Below are 14918 nucleotides of genomic sequence, written 5' to 3'. Positions count from 1 at the left end.
AGTTCATCACACCAGAGTCAAGCATATTGCTATTCGACATCACTTCATTCGTGATCATGTCGAAAAGAAGAATATCTCTGTTGAATGGATTCCAACTGCTGTTCAGAGAGCGGACTTGCTGACCAAAGCTCTTCCAGAAGAAAGGTTCAACGATCTGTGTGGAAAGATCGGCCTCATCAACCCAGAAGAGTGATGCTGTGTTTGAAGAGTTTCTCAAACAGTCATGCTGACTAGTGGTCAACCAACTGCTGTTCTACGACCGCTGACGTGGAAAGCAATGAAGACAAGCGCTCATCTGAAGAGAAGTCATCCTGATGAATCAATCAGGATCAAGTGGTATCGTCTGACTGCAATGATCAGTCGATCAGTAAGTTTTTTTTTGGCTTACTATTTAAAATCAGTTATTTCAGTTAAGAGCTTTGGGCTTTAAGATCAAAATCTTTCTCTAACTGATCAGTTTCTTTCAAAACCTTTAACTGATTGTTGGAAAATGGAATATCCGAGAAGGACAAGTTTTTTTTTTTAAAAGGAAAATCGGATTTTATTGAACTTGTCCTCATCTTCTCTTAAAATCTTTCCAACCTTTTGCCTCTGTGATCAAATTTCTTGAGAACCTCATTGACATGACATAATGCAATGATACCTCTCACCTTTTGAAGCTTCCGTTCCCTGCAGTGATGGCGGACGTGAATTTTTCTTCAAAAACAATTTAGGCACAATTTTCGAAAAACTTTTCATCTTCTTACTTGGTAAAATTTGTCTATTTATACCATGTTGTCTTCACATATTTTCTGCATCAACTAACAACTCTCCACAGCCTTCACTGTGAGAAAATTTTTCAATCTTTCCAAAGTTTGCAGGGAAAATTTGTTTCGACAAAAGGAGAAATCAATTACTGCAAAGTCATGGAGTGGGAGAATGACGCTCACATACTTGGTCTTCACCGGACCCTTCCACTGGATATCAACGTCTCTCCGACGTCAAAGTTTGCTCTACCCTCACTTGTATCCAGCGAAGCGAGTGTCTTCCATCCTCATGCCTGGCGCTAAAAAGCTTCACAGCTTCTGGAGGAGATCATCCTTATCGCAGATATTGCACTCCTCCCTGGCTTGCAACAAACAACGAGACCCCTCTCGTTGTTGGCCGACATCTTCAGCCGCACAAGGTCTACTCTTCAAAGACCTAGTGCTGGCGAATCGACGGTGTTAGTCTTCTCAGCTGCCACCGATTCGATTCTTCCTTCTCACACCCTTCTTCATTTCTCTCCCTCTTTCTCCATCACCAGCCCTTCCTTCACCTTTCAAGGCAGCCTTCTCCCTCTCTAAGGCAGCCTTCTTCTCTCCTCCGTTTTCTTCATTCTCTCATCCTTCTCCACTTCTCTGTATCCCTCCTTACCTCACCTCCCCACTGGCGTCTTCCTCTTCTGTATCTCTGGACTCATCCTATTCTCGAATCTTCTCAGGAGCTTCTGAGACTAGGAGTTGGGTACCGTCTGATCACTGCTTCCATCACCAGCTCTCTTTTTGATGTTGCCAAAAAGGGGGAAAGTTAGAAGTCAGAGAGAAACCTACTATAAGGTTTTTCCTGTATCTTCTTTCTTGACTGAAGATGGGACAGCAAAAGGATCACCAGAAGTTGTAAGGATGACGTTCCAGTAAAGACCTCAAATCAACGGAAAACAAGTGAGAGTGGAACAAGCTTAGGAACATGAAGACAAAAGATGAAGATCAAGAAGTTCAAGGCGCATCAATGCAGACTGCTGGAGTCCATGGGTTTCCCATGATGTTTTTATTTTTCTTTTTAACTTCAATATAAGTCTTGCTCTGTACCTCGACTGATGGCTTATCAGTCTTACTTAAAGAAAAGAACTTCTTTTTGATCTCAACCTGAAGACAATGACTCTTTGTCCAGGCTCTGATTAAAGTTTTTCTGTCTTCTCCTTGTTCTGTTTTAGAACTGTTTCGTTCTTGACTCTAAGTACAAGTTTTTAGGTTCTATTGTTAAGGGAGAATTGTATTCACCCAATTTTAGAACTTGTACTCTGAGTTCAGTCTTTTTGTTTGTCTAGAACTGTTGTATGGTTTTGGCATCATCAAAAGGGGGGAAATTGTTGGGAACCTTGTGGAATATCCTAATCCTTGTTTTGATGATACCAAAATCCATAGGTCTTAATTGTAATAGACTAGAACTGTTTGAACTCAAATGTTAGAGTTCGTTTCTAGTTTAGCTTGCGGTTCTGAAGACTGAAGACTGAAGGATGAATGATTGAAGACTGAAGACTGAAGTTATCAACTGAAGTATCAGTTGAAGAATCAGTTCGGAACTGATTACTTAATGCGTGCCGCGTGGACTCAGCGGACTGATACTAAAGTCAAGTATGAGTTAAACATTTTTCCTCGGATTGAACTTCCAACGTTCAAAGGAAGCCACGTACTTACAAAAGTACAGCCGCATTAAATGCAGAGATCTCAGGATCTTCCTCTCTCTGTAGAGGTCATTCCTATTTGGTGGCTACTTTTTCAGAGACGTCACATCTACTGCTCTTCAAGATAGCCGTTCCCACCAAACAAGGAACCTCAAAGATTGAAGCCTCAGCCCAAATTCGAAATGCTCTCCAACGAAAGAAATCTTGAAGACGTTCTCCGCCAACGGATCTATTTAAGACCTCTCCTATAAATAGCGTTCGAGGATCACTTCAATATTCACCGATTCAACGACATAAGCTGAAACTCTGCCAAAATAGTTTCTCAGCCAAAAGCTTAACCTCCCCAAAGCTTGAATCGAAGAAGAGAATTCCAAAGCCAAAATCAGTCACTGCTGATTACACACATTCTCTTAGACCTTAGGCAAACCTCTGTTTACCCAGAAGCCAAGGTCAAACTTGCTCCAAAGAACTTGTTCTTTGAAGTATAGTTGGCAAGTGTTCAAACCTCCTTTCGAAAGAAAGAGCCGAGTGTTTGAGTGATTCGGAGTTCAGGAAGGTACTCTGACTCTGAGAGATCTTAGCGCGGGTTGTGCTAAGAGTGAGAAATTCGACTCGAGTGAAGTGTGGGTACTGAAGAAGTGGTTTCTTCAGTGGTACGATTGTGTGCACCCGGCAAGCACACGGTTCGGTTTGCAGTGCACCAATTAAGCACTTGCGGAGTGGATTGTTGGTCTGATCAACCGACCGTGGATGTAGGAAGTGTTTTCCGAACCACGTAAAAGTCTCTGTGTTATTTACAGCTTTCAGTTTTACATTCTTACTTGTGTTGTTTCAATTGATAAACTGAATGCTGATTAACTGCAAAGAGAAACCTTAGACTAACAACGTGCTCAACCGAGGCTATTACGAAACTAAGTTTATTTCCGCTGCGTATGATATCAGTCTGACTGATCTATCCTCTGATAGTCAGGAAGAATGTTATCATCTCTGTTTTAGCAAACTCGACTGAAGCCCTTACGTGCATCAGTTAAGTTCCAGTAACTTAACTGATAACTCCTTACTGAAGAGTTTTCAGTATCAGTCGTAAACCCTGTTTGGTCAAAACTCTTTTCAGTTAACAGGCGTCATAGTTTGTGTGTAAAGTTTCGTTTTGATCTCTATCTTGAGATCCCTCTATTTTAGAGGAGAAAAATAGCCCATAGGTGTATTCCTCCCCCCCCATATACCTATTCGAGACCCTCCGGACCTAACAAATCAAGTGACAGATTTGCTTCTCGAGACGCTTTACGGTATTTATTTTATTTACGTTTATTTACTTGCTTCTCCTTTAATTATGCTTTGCTTTCAATTATGCAATTTCGTTTCTGCCTAGTTAGATTAGATTAGAAGCTTTTAATTAAAGTTATTTAAATTCAACTCGCCTAGTTAATTCTTTTACTTTATGCTTTTAATCATGCCTAGGTTTAATAGTTTAATTATGCTTAAGTATTTACGTTTGTTCTTTTCTTCCTAGTTAATTATTCTTTTTACGCCTAGTTAATTTTAAGATTAAGTTTTATTTACAAGCATTATTTAATAATTCTTTTCCGCCTAGATAATTCTTAAGTTTAAGTTTCTAGTTAAGTTTAATTTTCACGCTTTAGTTATTTTTAGGGGTGAGCAAAAAATTCGAAACCGAATAACCGAACCGATCCAAACCGAAATTTTAAAATATGGTTCGGTTTTTTTGGTTTTTCAGTTTTCGGTTCGATTTTTTTTCATAAAATTTTGGTTTTTCGGTTCGGTTTGGATTTTTTAAAACCGAACAAAACCGAAAAACCGAATTATATTTATAATATATATATGTATATATATATATATAATATTTTAATTATAATTTTATAATATCTAACTTCTAATATTTTTTTAAATTTATTGTTTTTTTTTCGAAAATTTTGGTTTTTTCGGTTTTTTTTTCGAAAATTTCGGTTTTTTCGGATTAATTCGGTTTTTCGGTTCGGTTCGATTTTAAATTATAAAAATTTCAGTTAATTCGGTTCAGTTTGTTCGGTTAATTCGGTTCGGTTCGGTTTTTTTTTAGAAACCGAACTAAAATATGGTTTGGTTTGGTTTTAGCAAAAATCGAACCATATAACCGAATGCTCAGCCCTAGTTAATTTTACAGCTTTCAATCCAACCTTTACTGCTTTCTCGTGACATAATTAAAAGCCCTTAAAGATCTTCCTTGAGAGACGACTTTGGGTTAACTTACCATCGCTTGGATGTCCTTGTTCTATTGCAAGTCAATCTAGAGGTGTTTCTTGTTGAGTCAAATTTTGGCGTCGTTTCCGGGAAAGGTTTTAGGCGTTTAGTTGTGTCACTTTCATTTTAGTTTTTTATTGCTTTCTTTACTTACGTTTTGTTTTTACTTTTCCTCCCGCCGGTGCGTTTGATCCGTTTGTTGAGTGTTGTGCATGCAGGCACGCCGTAGTCTTAAAGGCAAACTAGTGTCTCCATTGCACAGTACCAGTGAAGGAATTTTCAGAAAGAACAGCTGCAAAGGAGTTTTTGCAGAAGACAGAGCAGACGATTATGAGTCTGACTCTGAGGGAAAGGAGCGTGCCAGAGCAGACAATTTCTACTCTGACTCTGGCTCTGGATCGAACGTTGACTCTGACGCTGACCATACAGAGCAGCCCGTAGAGAAAGAAGAAGAGCCTACAGAGTTACTCGTAGAAAAGGAAGTCAAAGAGCGTGCCAACCACAACAAGGAAGAGATGGCACTGAACAATATGGAGTACATGGAAGATTTCACCAGGCCCGTCATAGGAGACACTAACACCTCGGCTATCGTGCTCCCTACCGCCGTCCGAAACTACCAACTTGAAGCCGAATGATTCGAGCTTATTACCTCTGTTCCACGGGATGCCGAGTGAAGACGCCCTACAATTCATCCGCGATTTTTGCACCCAAGTGCAAACTATTCCACTGCTGAATCTCACGGAGGACCAATTAAAGCTCAAGTGCTTCCCTTATGCACTTAAAGATCGGGCGAGAACGTGGTTGCTATCTCTGCCGCCCAACTCCATCACCACTTGGGGAGAAGCTTGTGATAAGTTCATGTTGAAGTATTACCCTAATCACAAGACACAGGAGATCAGAGCTCAAATCATAGAATTCACCCAAGGAACGGACGAGCCTTTTCATGAGGCTTGGGAGAGATTTCAAGAACTCCTCCGCCAGTGCCCGCAACATCAACTAACCATGTGATGTTGATGCAATTTTTCTACGATGGACTAGTGCAGACTGCCCAATTCATGGTGGACAGCACTGCATGAGGGAACATAGCTAGGAAGACTGCAGCCGAGCTAAAGGAAATATTCAAAACTCTAGCTGAAAGCTCCCAGCAGAAATCAGTCCGTAGCAAGAAGGTCGAGGCCAGCGCTGTATCACAGACTGGCGAGCTGCAGAAATAATTAGCTTCACTTATGCGCGAAGTACAGCAGCTCAAGATGAGCAATATGGAGGGTGCAGCTGAAGTTTATGCGGCGCAAGGATTTCAGAGCAGACCGCAATTTGGGTAGACTTACAATCAAGGCCAACACTTTTCCCAACAATATCCACCGAGGTACCAGCAGCACGAGAATTTCCAGCCTGATCAACAAGTTCAGAATGCTCCACAGTACCAAAAGCAACACTCGGAACCTTCTTTAGAGGAGACGATTCAATCGTTTATGGAGATGAGCAAGCAAGCTATGGAGGCTCAGAGTGCTACCATTAAGCATCTTGAGACTACGGTGGGGCAGCAATCGGGAACTCTGAACCAGCTCCATCAACAGCAACAGCAGCCCGGGAAAATAAATTAGGCTCTGGCCATTACTGGTCTTCCAGAGCAGACAACGTCGCTAGAGCTGTCAAGGATTCCAGAGCAGATAACGTCGCCAGCGTTGTCAAGGATGCCAGAGCAGACTATGACGCCAGAGCTGATAAGGGCGCCAGAGTTGAGAAGAGCGCCAGAGCTAAGAAGTGAGCCAGAGCACCAAAGCTGAAACTTCACCAGTCCACTACGCCATACCGAGCACCGAAAGCTATCCAACGTCCCAGCCCACCTCTGCCACCAATGATTGTTGATCCAACCAAACCACTACCAAAGCAAGGAGATCCAAGGAGCTTTCTTTTTGGTGTTGAGTTGGGAAGAGCTGGAGAGGTCTCGGGCATGCTAGATTTGGGTGCGGCAGTCAATTTGATGCCGTTTGATATTTTTCAGAAGTTGGGCAGGAACGAGGATGAGCTGAAATGTACTAATATGAAACTCCAGCTAGCTGACGGTGCTATACGCAACCCACTTGGACTTTTGGAGAATGTCGAAGTCACGGTGAGAGGAATTAAGGTGCGGGCAGATTTTGTGGTGCTCGATGCAGGAAAATGCATTAGAGGAGAGAACGGCCATCTTGTTATGCTTGGCCAGCCTTTTATGGCCACTACCCAGACTCACATTGATGTGTGATCTGGAACCTTGAGTATGGCCGGGTCAGGTAGATCGGTAACGTTTTCTGTTTTTGATAAGAAGCCTGCTATTTCCACTTCTATTTTGCATATCTGTTCTTACGCTGAAATTTCTGACCCTATGGAAAAAGTGGAAATTTTCAGTGCTGACAATCTTTTGGCAGCTCTGACCAGTCTGTCAGCTCTGACCTGTCCGCTAGCTCTGCCCATCCAGCCAGCTCTGGAGAGCACTTGCAAGAATTTTGCTGAGGAGAAATTGATGAGCACCTGCCCGGAAGAGGACAAGATAATACATGAGTTTCTTGCTAACCTGCTAGATGAGGAGGTCATTGAAGACGAATGTTTGCCCAAGCTTCCACTCAAAGTTAATGCAGTGCAAGAATTACCGGCTCATTTGAAAGAGGACGCAGTCGTTAAGGAAGAAGTTCTGGACGTGCTGCAATGCAATGATAGTATCGTGCAAGGATTGCAAGGTGCACTGCTCTTGGAGGAGAAGAAAAAGGAGAACTTGCGATCTAGCTCCTGGTTCGAGAGAGTGTTGAATGTGATTAGCACTGTTTGCTCATTAAGAGGACCCGCAGCTGAAATGGAGGAGGACGTGTTTTCATATGGATTAATTCAGCTGACGTTTCATAGTGATTTTGGTTAAGAGTTTCTCTGAGTCGGGCTGGCGACTTTAAAACTAGCGCTGCATGGGAGGCAACCCATGTTGTTTTCTTTCTTTGTTTGCTTTTCGTTTTTGTTTTGTTTGTTCTTTGCTTTTTTTGTGTTTTTTTGTTTTGATGCCTTTGGTATGGAGTGTTCTTGTTTATGTTAGGCAAAAGAGCTCTTTTCCAGCGCTGAAGTTACACTATGGCGCTGAATTTCCACTCTGACATGCCAGCGCTGAAGAGAGCGACCAGCTCTGACATTTCTGCCAGCTCCGACGCTGCCGCCAGCGCTGACTTTACACTCTGCCGCAAACCCTACTTTTCGCCGCCTCTCACATAGCTTATGCTTCTCATTGCCGATATTCAGGGACGTTTTTCTAACTCTTTTTATCTTTTGCCCTGATGACATGGCTTACTTTAAGTGTAGGGGGGTGACTTGTTTTGATGCATGCTTATGCTTTCGATTGGGCGATTGGTCTCCCTATTCTTAGCTTATTCTTGGATGCTTGCTAATTTTTATGAATTTGTGGAAGAGAAGATGATTTTCGAAGTGATTTTCGGGTTTGTGATTGAATGGTGGTTATTATTGTTTTGCTTTTGATATGTGTTTCTTGTTTGTGCAAAGAATTATGAGTTTTGTTGCAACACGGTTGTAAGTAAGTAAAACGTGATTTGTCCGGTAGATGCTAGAAGGAGTGTTGTCATTGTGATTTCCTACGATCGTATCCTTATCTGTGAAATGTTTAAAATGCTGGACGAATTGCCAGCTCTGAAAAGGCCAGCTCTGAAACATCTGACCAGCTCTGAAAACGACAGCTCTGAGTCTCTGCTCCTAACGGATATTGATTATAAAGGCGATCACATTAGAGAATTCACTTCTAACGGAGAATTGAGTCTGACTGAATTACTTACATTACTGTTTTGTTGCTTCTTAAACTTTGAGTTACTTGCATGATCGAGAAATGTGTGTTAATTGAATTTTTTTGAATTGATTTGATGAATGTTTGGATGGAAATAAGCATCGTTGAAACGCTTTCTTCCTAGGATTCATACTGATTTTGCTTGAGGACAAGCAAAAGGCTAAGTGTGGGGGGTTGATTTTTGGGTGGTAGGTGGGGGCGAGGGGTAGGGAGGGGTGGGTGGAGGTGGCGCGAAAAATTAAAATTTTTTTTTGGTAGGTGGGGAGGAGGTGGGTTAGGGCGTGGGGTAGGGCGGCAGGTAGAGGTGGCAAGAAATTTTTTAAAAAAAAAATTATTTTTTTGGGGGGGGGGGTGGTGGTGGGGAGGGAGTGGGTGGGGGCATGGGGTAGTAGGGTGGGGTCGAGTTGGCAAGAAAAATTAAAGAATTTTTTTTTTTGGGTGGGGGTGTCAGGTAGGGGGGTGGGTGGAGGTGGCGAGAAATTTAAGAAAAAAAATTGGGTTTGTGGGGAGGGGGTGGGTGGAGGTGGCAAGAAAAATTTAAAAAAAAAATTGTTTTTTTTTGGGAGGGGGGGGGGGGGTGGGTGGGGGCGTGTGGTAGTGGGGTGGGGTGGAGGTGGCGAGAAAAATTTAATTTTTTTTATGGGGGTGGGGGGGTGGTGGGGAGGGAGTTGGGCGTGGGGTAGGGGGTGGGTGGGGTGGGTGGAGGCGGCAAGAAAAATTAAAATAAAAATAAATTAGGGGGGTGGTGTTGAGAGGGTGGTTGGGGGCGTGGGGTAGGGGAGGGTGGGTGGAGGTGGCGAGAAAATTTAAAAAAAAAAAATTGGGGAGGGTGGGGGGTGGTGAAGAGGGGGTGGGTGGGGGCGTGGGGTAGGGAGTAAAATTAAAGAAAAAAAAAATTAATGGTTTCGATCCGAATAAGATTCACTCACTGACATTCCTAGTGTTAAGGGCAAAATTGAAAGATCATAAAAATATACATCATGGAAATTTTTTATCACATATGATAATATTATCATGATCTGGGATGAAAATATGGAAAATTGGGCTGCCTCGGAAAATTTTCGCTCTTGTCCGGAGAAAAATGGAAAATGAGGAAAATTATTTGTTTTTCATCATTTTTCCCACAAAGAGAATGCACCCAAAGAGAAATAAGACATTTGAAACATAATAGCCCCCCAAAAAAAAATAAGACACTTGAAATGGCTAGAGTAAGTATAAGTTAAACCAAAAAAATTCTAAAACAATTAATATATTTAAACACAAACAACCAAACAAATAAATAAGAAATATAGATAATAGAGTTACTCTGAGGTTTGATAAAAAAAAAAAAGTTACTCTGAGGTAAAAAAAGAATAATCTAAAATTCAAATATCAAATGTGGATTCCTATTACCTTACTAGTAGCGAAGCCCAAAAACACTTGGTACGCATTTTCACCTGTATAGCAATTTTAGAACATGTATTCGTAGAGCACGATGATAACAACACATCATTTATGTATACAATCCCTACTTTTCCTGTTTCAGTTTGCTTTATTAAAATGAAGAATGGACGACCATACATGAAAACAGCACAATCGCAAATCCAAGCTACCAAGGAGTCTGAACAATTGAGTAAAGCTAAATCATCAATCTTGGTCACTTAGAATCCAGGACCTCATCCGGATCTTCACATTCGTCCTCATCATCGAAGTCGGATCCACTGTAGTTCTCGATGTCGTCGTCTTCATCGAATTCATCATCATCATCACCGTCATCGAAGCCCTCGACGCCGTCGGAGTCATTATCGCCCTTGCTGGCATAGATCCGGACAGCCCCAATTTGCATCAACGAAGAGCACAATGGCCACTGAGGCAAACAAGCAATTGAAGAATGGCCATGTGACTTAACGCCGCCGATTTTCAGAAGAATTAAGTTGAGTGATTGGTTGCTTGTGAACGGAAGCAGATTTTTTGAGGCGGCGGCTGATGGGAGAAGGAGGCGGCGGCATATGAGGTTGTGAAGTGCAGAGTTGCGAAGATTTAGGAGCTTCGATGCAGCCACTGAAGAAACTGCCATAGTTGATGCAATTATGCGATCTGGGGCAGAAATCTAGTATGTATATGATGAAGAAATAAGGGCATATGCGTGCGTGAGAGAGGTATATAAAGGACGGCGGGCTCTAGGAGGGTTTTACGGGGAACCCCGAATCCGGGTTCCGCTATCTAGAGACTTCTGTGGGTTTGGGTGGCCAAGTCAGATCCGGTTTTTAAGGATAAAATTGCAAAATATAATTACTGTAAAAAAAAATCTTTATTTTCTCTTTTTTCCTTTTTATTCCTTTTCTTTTTGGCAACATTTTATTTCTGTGAAATAATTGAAAATGTGCAATCATTGTCGTTACATAATTTGAGTAGTTATTAGAGCATCTTCAACCCTTCTTCTATGTGTGGTACTGTATCTTATGCTTATATTTAGTATTTTAAAAATATTTTTTATAAAATTAATTTTATTATAATACTATTAATTATAATTAATTTTATTTCAAAAAATTATTTTTTTAAAAAAATATATAGCATGACTTTAAATTTATCAACCTATTATTAGCTAATAAAAATGAAATTAAATAATAAAAAATAATTATATACCCTAAATTGATGAAATAAACCCTAGTTAATAATCACAAAATTAAAACAAAGCATACAAAGTTAAAATTGAACAAAAAATATATAAAATAAATAAACAAAATTAAAAGTGGAACACAAAGTGAGACATAAAATGTGGTACATTGAATCTCATTCCGCTCGAGTAGGCACCATAGGAGGGGGGTCAACTGGCGTGCCGCCACGGCTCAAGCGCAGCACGTCCCATCATGCCGAGCATGAAGAGGGGCCGCGTTCCTACACACGCTGATTAATAGCTAAATAAAAAAAATTAAATTTATATTTGAAATTCGACCGTTTTAAGCTTTTTGTTTTATTTTATTTTTCTTTCTTTATCGTTGGCAGTCAATAACTATTTTTTTTTTTTACTTTATTTCTTCTATAAATACTATACATCTAAATCTCATTTTTTTCCACACTCAACACAACTCTGTCTCCATTCTCACGTTATTCTCTTCTCAATTTATTCTAAAAAAATTTATTTCAAACAATGGAGAAAGGTTTCGACGAATTTTCCAAGAATTATTCTCAAGATGCGGGTGTGCCGAGTACAAACCTGATGATGGGGTTCGCTCCTTTCTCTGAAGCGTCTAACGTGTTTCGAGGCCGGCAACCTTCCACCTCCGGCGAACCCACCGCCCGTTGTCGATGCCGACGAAGTCAAGCCAAAGACTTCAAAGGGCTCCCGCAGTGGCTACACCTCCGCCGAGTCGGAGGTCATATGCATGTTGTGGGCGGAGGCTACCCACAACTCTAAACTGAGAGATGGTCAAAGGGTTACCAAATGTTAGAAATTTGTATCTTAGGGCAATTATGTACATTCCTCGAAGAAGTTATAGGGGTCCGAGGGAGCGGCCACTACAACATCCTCGAAGCCGAGCATCACAACGAGGCCCCAAGGCTAGAAAGCAGCGAAGCGTGACAAAGTGTAACACCCCGTATTTTGAGAAGCTATTTGTGCCCTAGCTCGAACTTAAATTAAGTTATTAAATAGTAGCTAGAGTAATTATGCAAGTGGGCGAATAAATGAGATAAGAAATTTTGAGAGTTTAATAGGAGGCGATATTATTTTCTCGGGTCTTATAAATTCTATTATTGAGAAACCTATCTTCGCCCTATATTTTTATTGAAATGTCTATGTGATATAAATGTTTTACTTAGTAGAATATTCACATACTCCCTCCGTCCACGAATTAAAGCCCTACTTGCACTTAAATTTTTGTCCACCAATTAAAGCCCTATTGTGCTTTATGGACCTTTTTACTCTTCTTCTTTTTCTATATTTACTACCTTTTGCCACTAATGGACCCACCTTACAACTACTTTATCATTTTTATATTCTATACACTTTATCACTAGTGGACCCACCACACAACACCTTTAACATTTTAATCAACTACTTTATCACTTTAGTCAACTACCCTTATATTTCATCCACAACACATTTTTCAGCTTTCTTAGTCTCCGTGCCCACCCTCAAATGGGGCTTTAATTCGTGGACGGAGGGAGTATGATTTATTGATGCATTGTTATTATGATATTAGTAATATCATAATTGAGATAAATTTTCCTCACATGAATATATATATTTTCATGAGATATATATTCCCACACACAAAATAAGAGATAAAATTATTCAAGCGTATATATATATATATATATATATATATATATATATATATATCTCTTTCTCTCTCTCACGCGCTCTCTGTCTCTCTCTCTTCAACCTATCTCCTCCCTCTCGTTCTCTTCTTTTCTTTCCCTTACATGAAGCACACATGCATGCATTGTAACCCTCCCTAGACCTAACTCTAACTAGCCAACAAGCCTCCCCAATCCATGCTCTCACAAGCCATGTTCTCTCTCTCCCCTCTCTCTCCCCCTTACCTCTCGACCTCTCTCATCTCTCTCTCTTATCTCTTCTCACTCTTCAGCCTCCTAACCATGGCAATCTCATGAAGATTTAGCATTTATTGTGATGAGACCACACCATCCCATCACCTCTCACTCTAAGCATATTTCTCTCTTTCTTCCTCCCTTAAGTTCGGCCTAGCAGCTCCCTTCATGTAGCTTCACTCTTTTTTTTTCTCCCTTGTCTCACCAAATATAGTAAAAGATTAAGGTTCCCAAAAGTGTTCATCTCTAGCTCAAGCTTTAAGAAAGTACCAAGCATCATCCTCTACTCCACCTTCGTTAATTTTGATTGGAAGTAAGCTCATATTCTCATCTTATTATATGTGTATATGTATGTATAAGATGAATAAGCATGTATACAATTGAAGCATGAATATAGTGGTGGAAATTATAGATCTATGAGGATATGTGAAGTAGACTTTGATTATCTCAGCTTTGGTTTTTCAACGATTTGAGAAATTTTCACTAAGCTTCTGTACTGCTGAGTCGACAAGGTTTTCCATGTCCAAAAATCTTGAAAAGTTTATGGTGGGTAGACAAAGGTGTCGTGAACATGCTTGTAAAATTTCAAGTCATTTGGACTTCGTTTACTACCTTTTTAAATTATAAAACTTCTATTGTGTTTTGTTGTCAGCTCAGCTCTGCTATGTTAGCTCAGCTCTGCTCTACCAGCTTAGCTCTGCTCTGCTTGCTCTGCTCTGCTCTCTTGGTTTAGATCTGCTCTGCTCTGTTGGTTTAGCTCTGCTCTGCTCTGCTTAGCTCTGCTATGCTAGCGAAGCTTAGCTCTGCTAAGCTCTGCTCTACTGTGTTGGTTTAGCTCTACTCTGTTAAGCTCTGCTCTGCTCTGTTGGTTTAGCTCAGCTCTGCTCAGCTCAGCTCTGCTCTGCTCAGCTCTGCAAGCTCTGTTCAGCTCTGCTAACCAGCTGATCCATTGAAATATTTTTTTTGGTAGACTGTGGGAAACATCCATATCTCTTAAACCACTTGGAGTTTTTCACTCTACTTTTTTTAAAACGAAACTAGACTCGAAGAGGTTTTCAATTGTATAAGTTTTGAATCCAGGAGATTTCTAAGATGAAACAGTTTATTCTTTAAAGTCGAGGCAGAGCAGAGTAGTAAGTAGTAGGTGTTCGAATTCTCATACTTTTGATATTGTGAAAATGTGTTATGTGGAATAATTTATTATTTTAAATGTATGAATGACTATGTGAATTACTTGAGTGCTATTTACCTATAAGATTGAGAGTCTTTTGATTGGATAAGATATCCAATTAAATTGGGAGGTCCAATTGGGTAAATAGTAGAGAAGTTATAAGATGAGATTAAGCATATGATGAAAGTATAAGTATTAGATTTTAGTTAGATGAATTTCTAACTAGAGTTTATTGTTGTCACATGGCAATCTAAACCACGTGCGCCACCAAAGGTTCGAGTGACGGCCGGCGTTAGTACGACTCTGAGCTTTATGTCATCGACCCTTGAGACAGGTGGGCATTATTCTAACTCTATTATGGCAAGCTACCATGATAATGAGTTCAAATGCAAAATCTTATGAAAATGAAGCATGTTGAAGTATTATTGATGAGTATTATGAAAATTGTCAACTTGCCATATTTATTATTGATGAGAATGAGATGTGGTATGTTGCATCTATGAAAGACATGACTATGATCATGATGCAAGATATCGGCCTTTAACTAATTTATATGACAGTAAAGGTTTTATGCGCAGAGGTGATCGTGAGCCGTCTCTAGTCGGCCGGTCACGGTGATTTGAAGGAGGCCTTCTTCTCTTCACCTAATATATATATGATATATGAGTTCTCATAGTTGGCACATACCCTGAATATATTGTCTGCAGACTAATGATATTATTATGATGATG

The sequence above is a fragment of the Salvia miltiorrhiza genome, unplaced genomic scaffold (assembly GCF_028751815.1).
Source record: "Salvia miltiorrhiza cultivar Shanhuang (shh) unplaced genomic scaffold, IMPLAD_Smil_shh original_scaffold_471, whole genome shotgun sequence".
Classification (NCBI taxonomy): Eukaryota; Viridiplantae; Streptophyta; class Magnoliopsida; order Lamiales; family Lamiaceae; genus Salvia; species Salvia miltiorrhiza.
The sequence above is the reverse complement of the archived record's forward strand: the minus strand, read 5'-3'. Positions refer to the sequence as shown.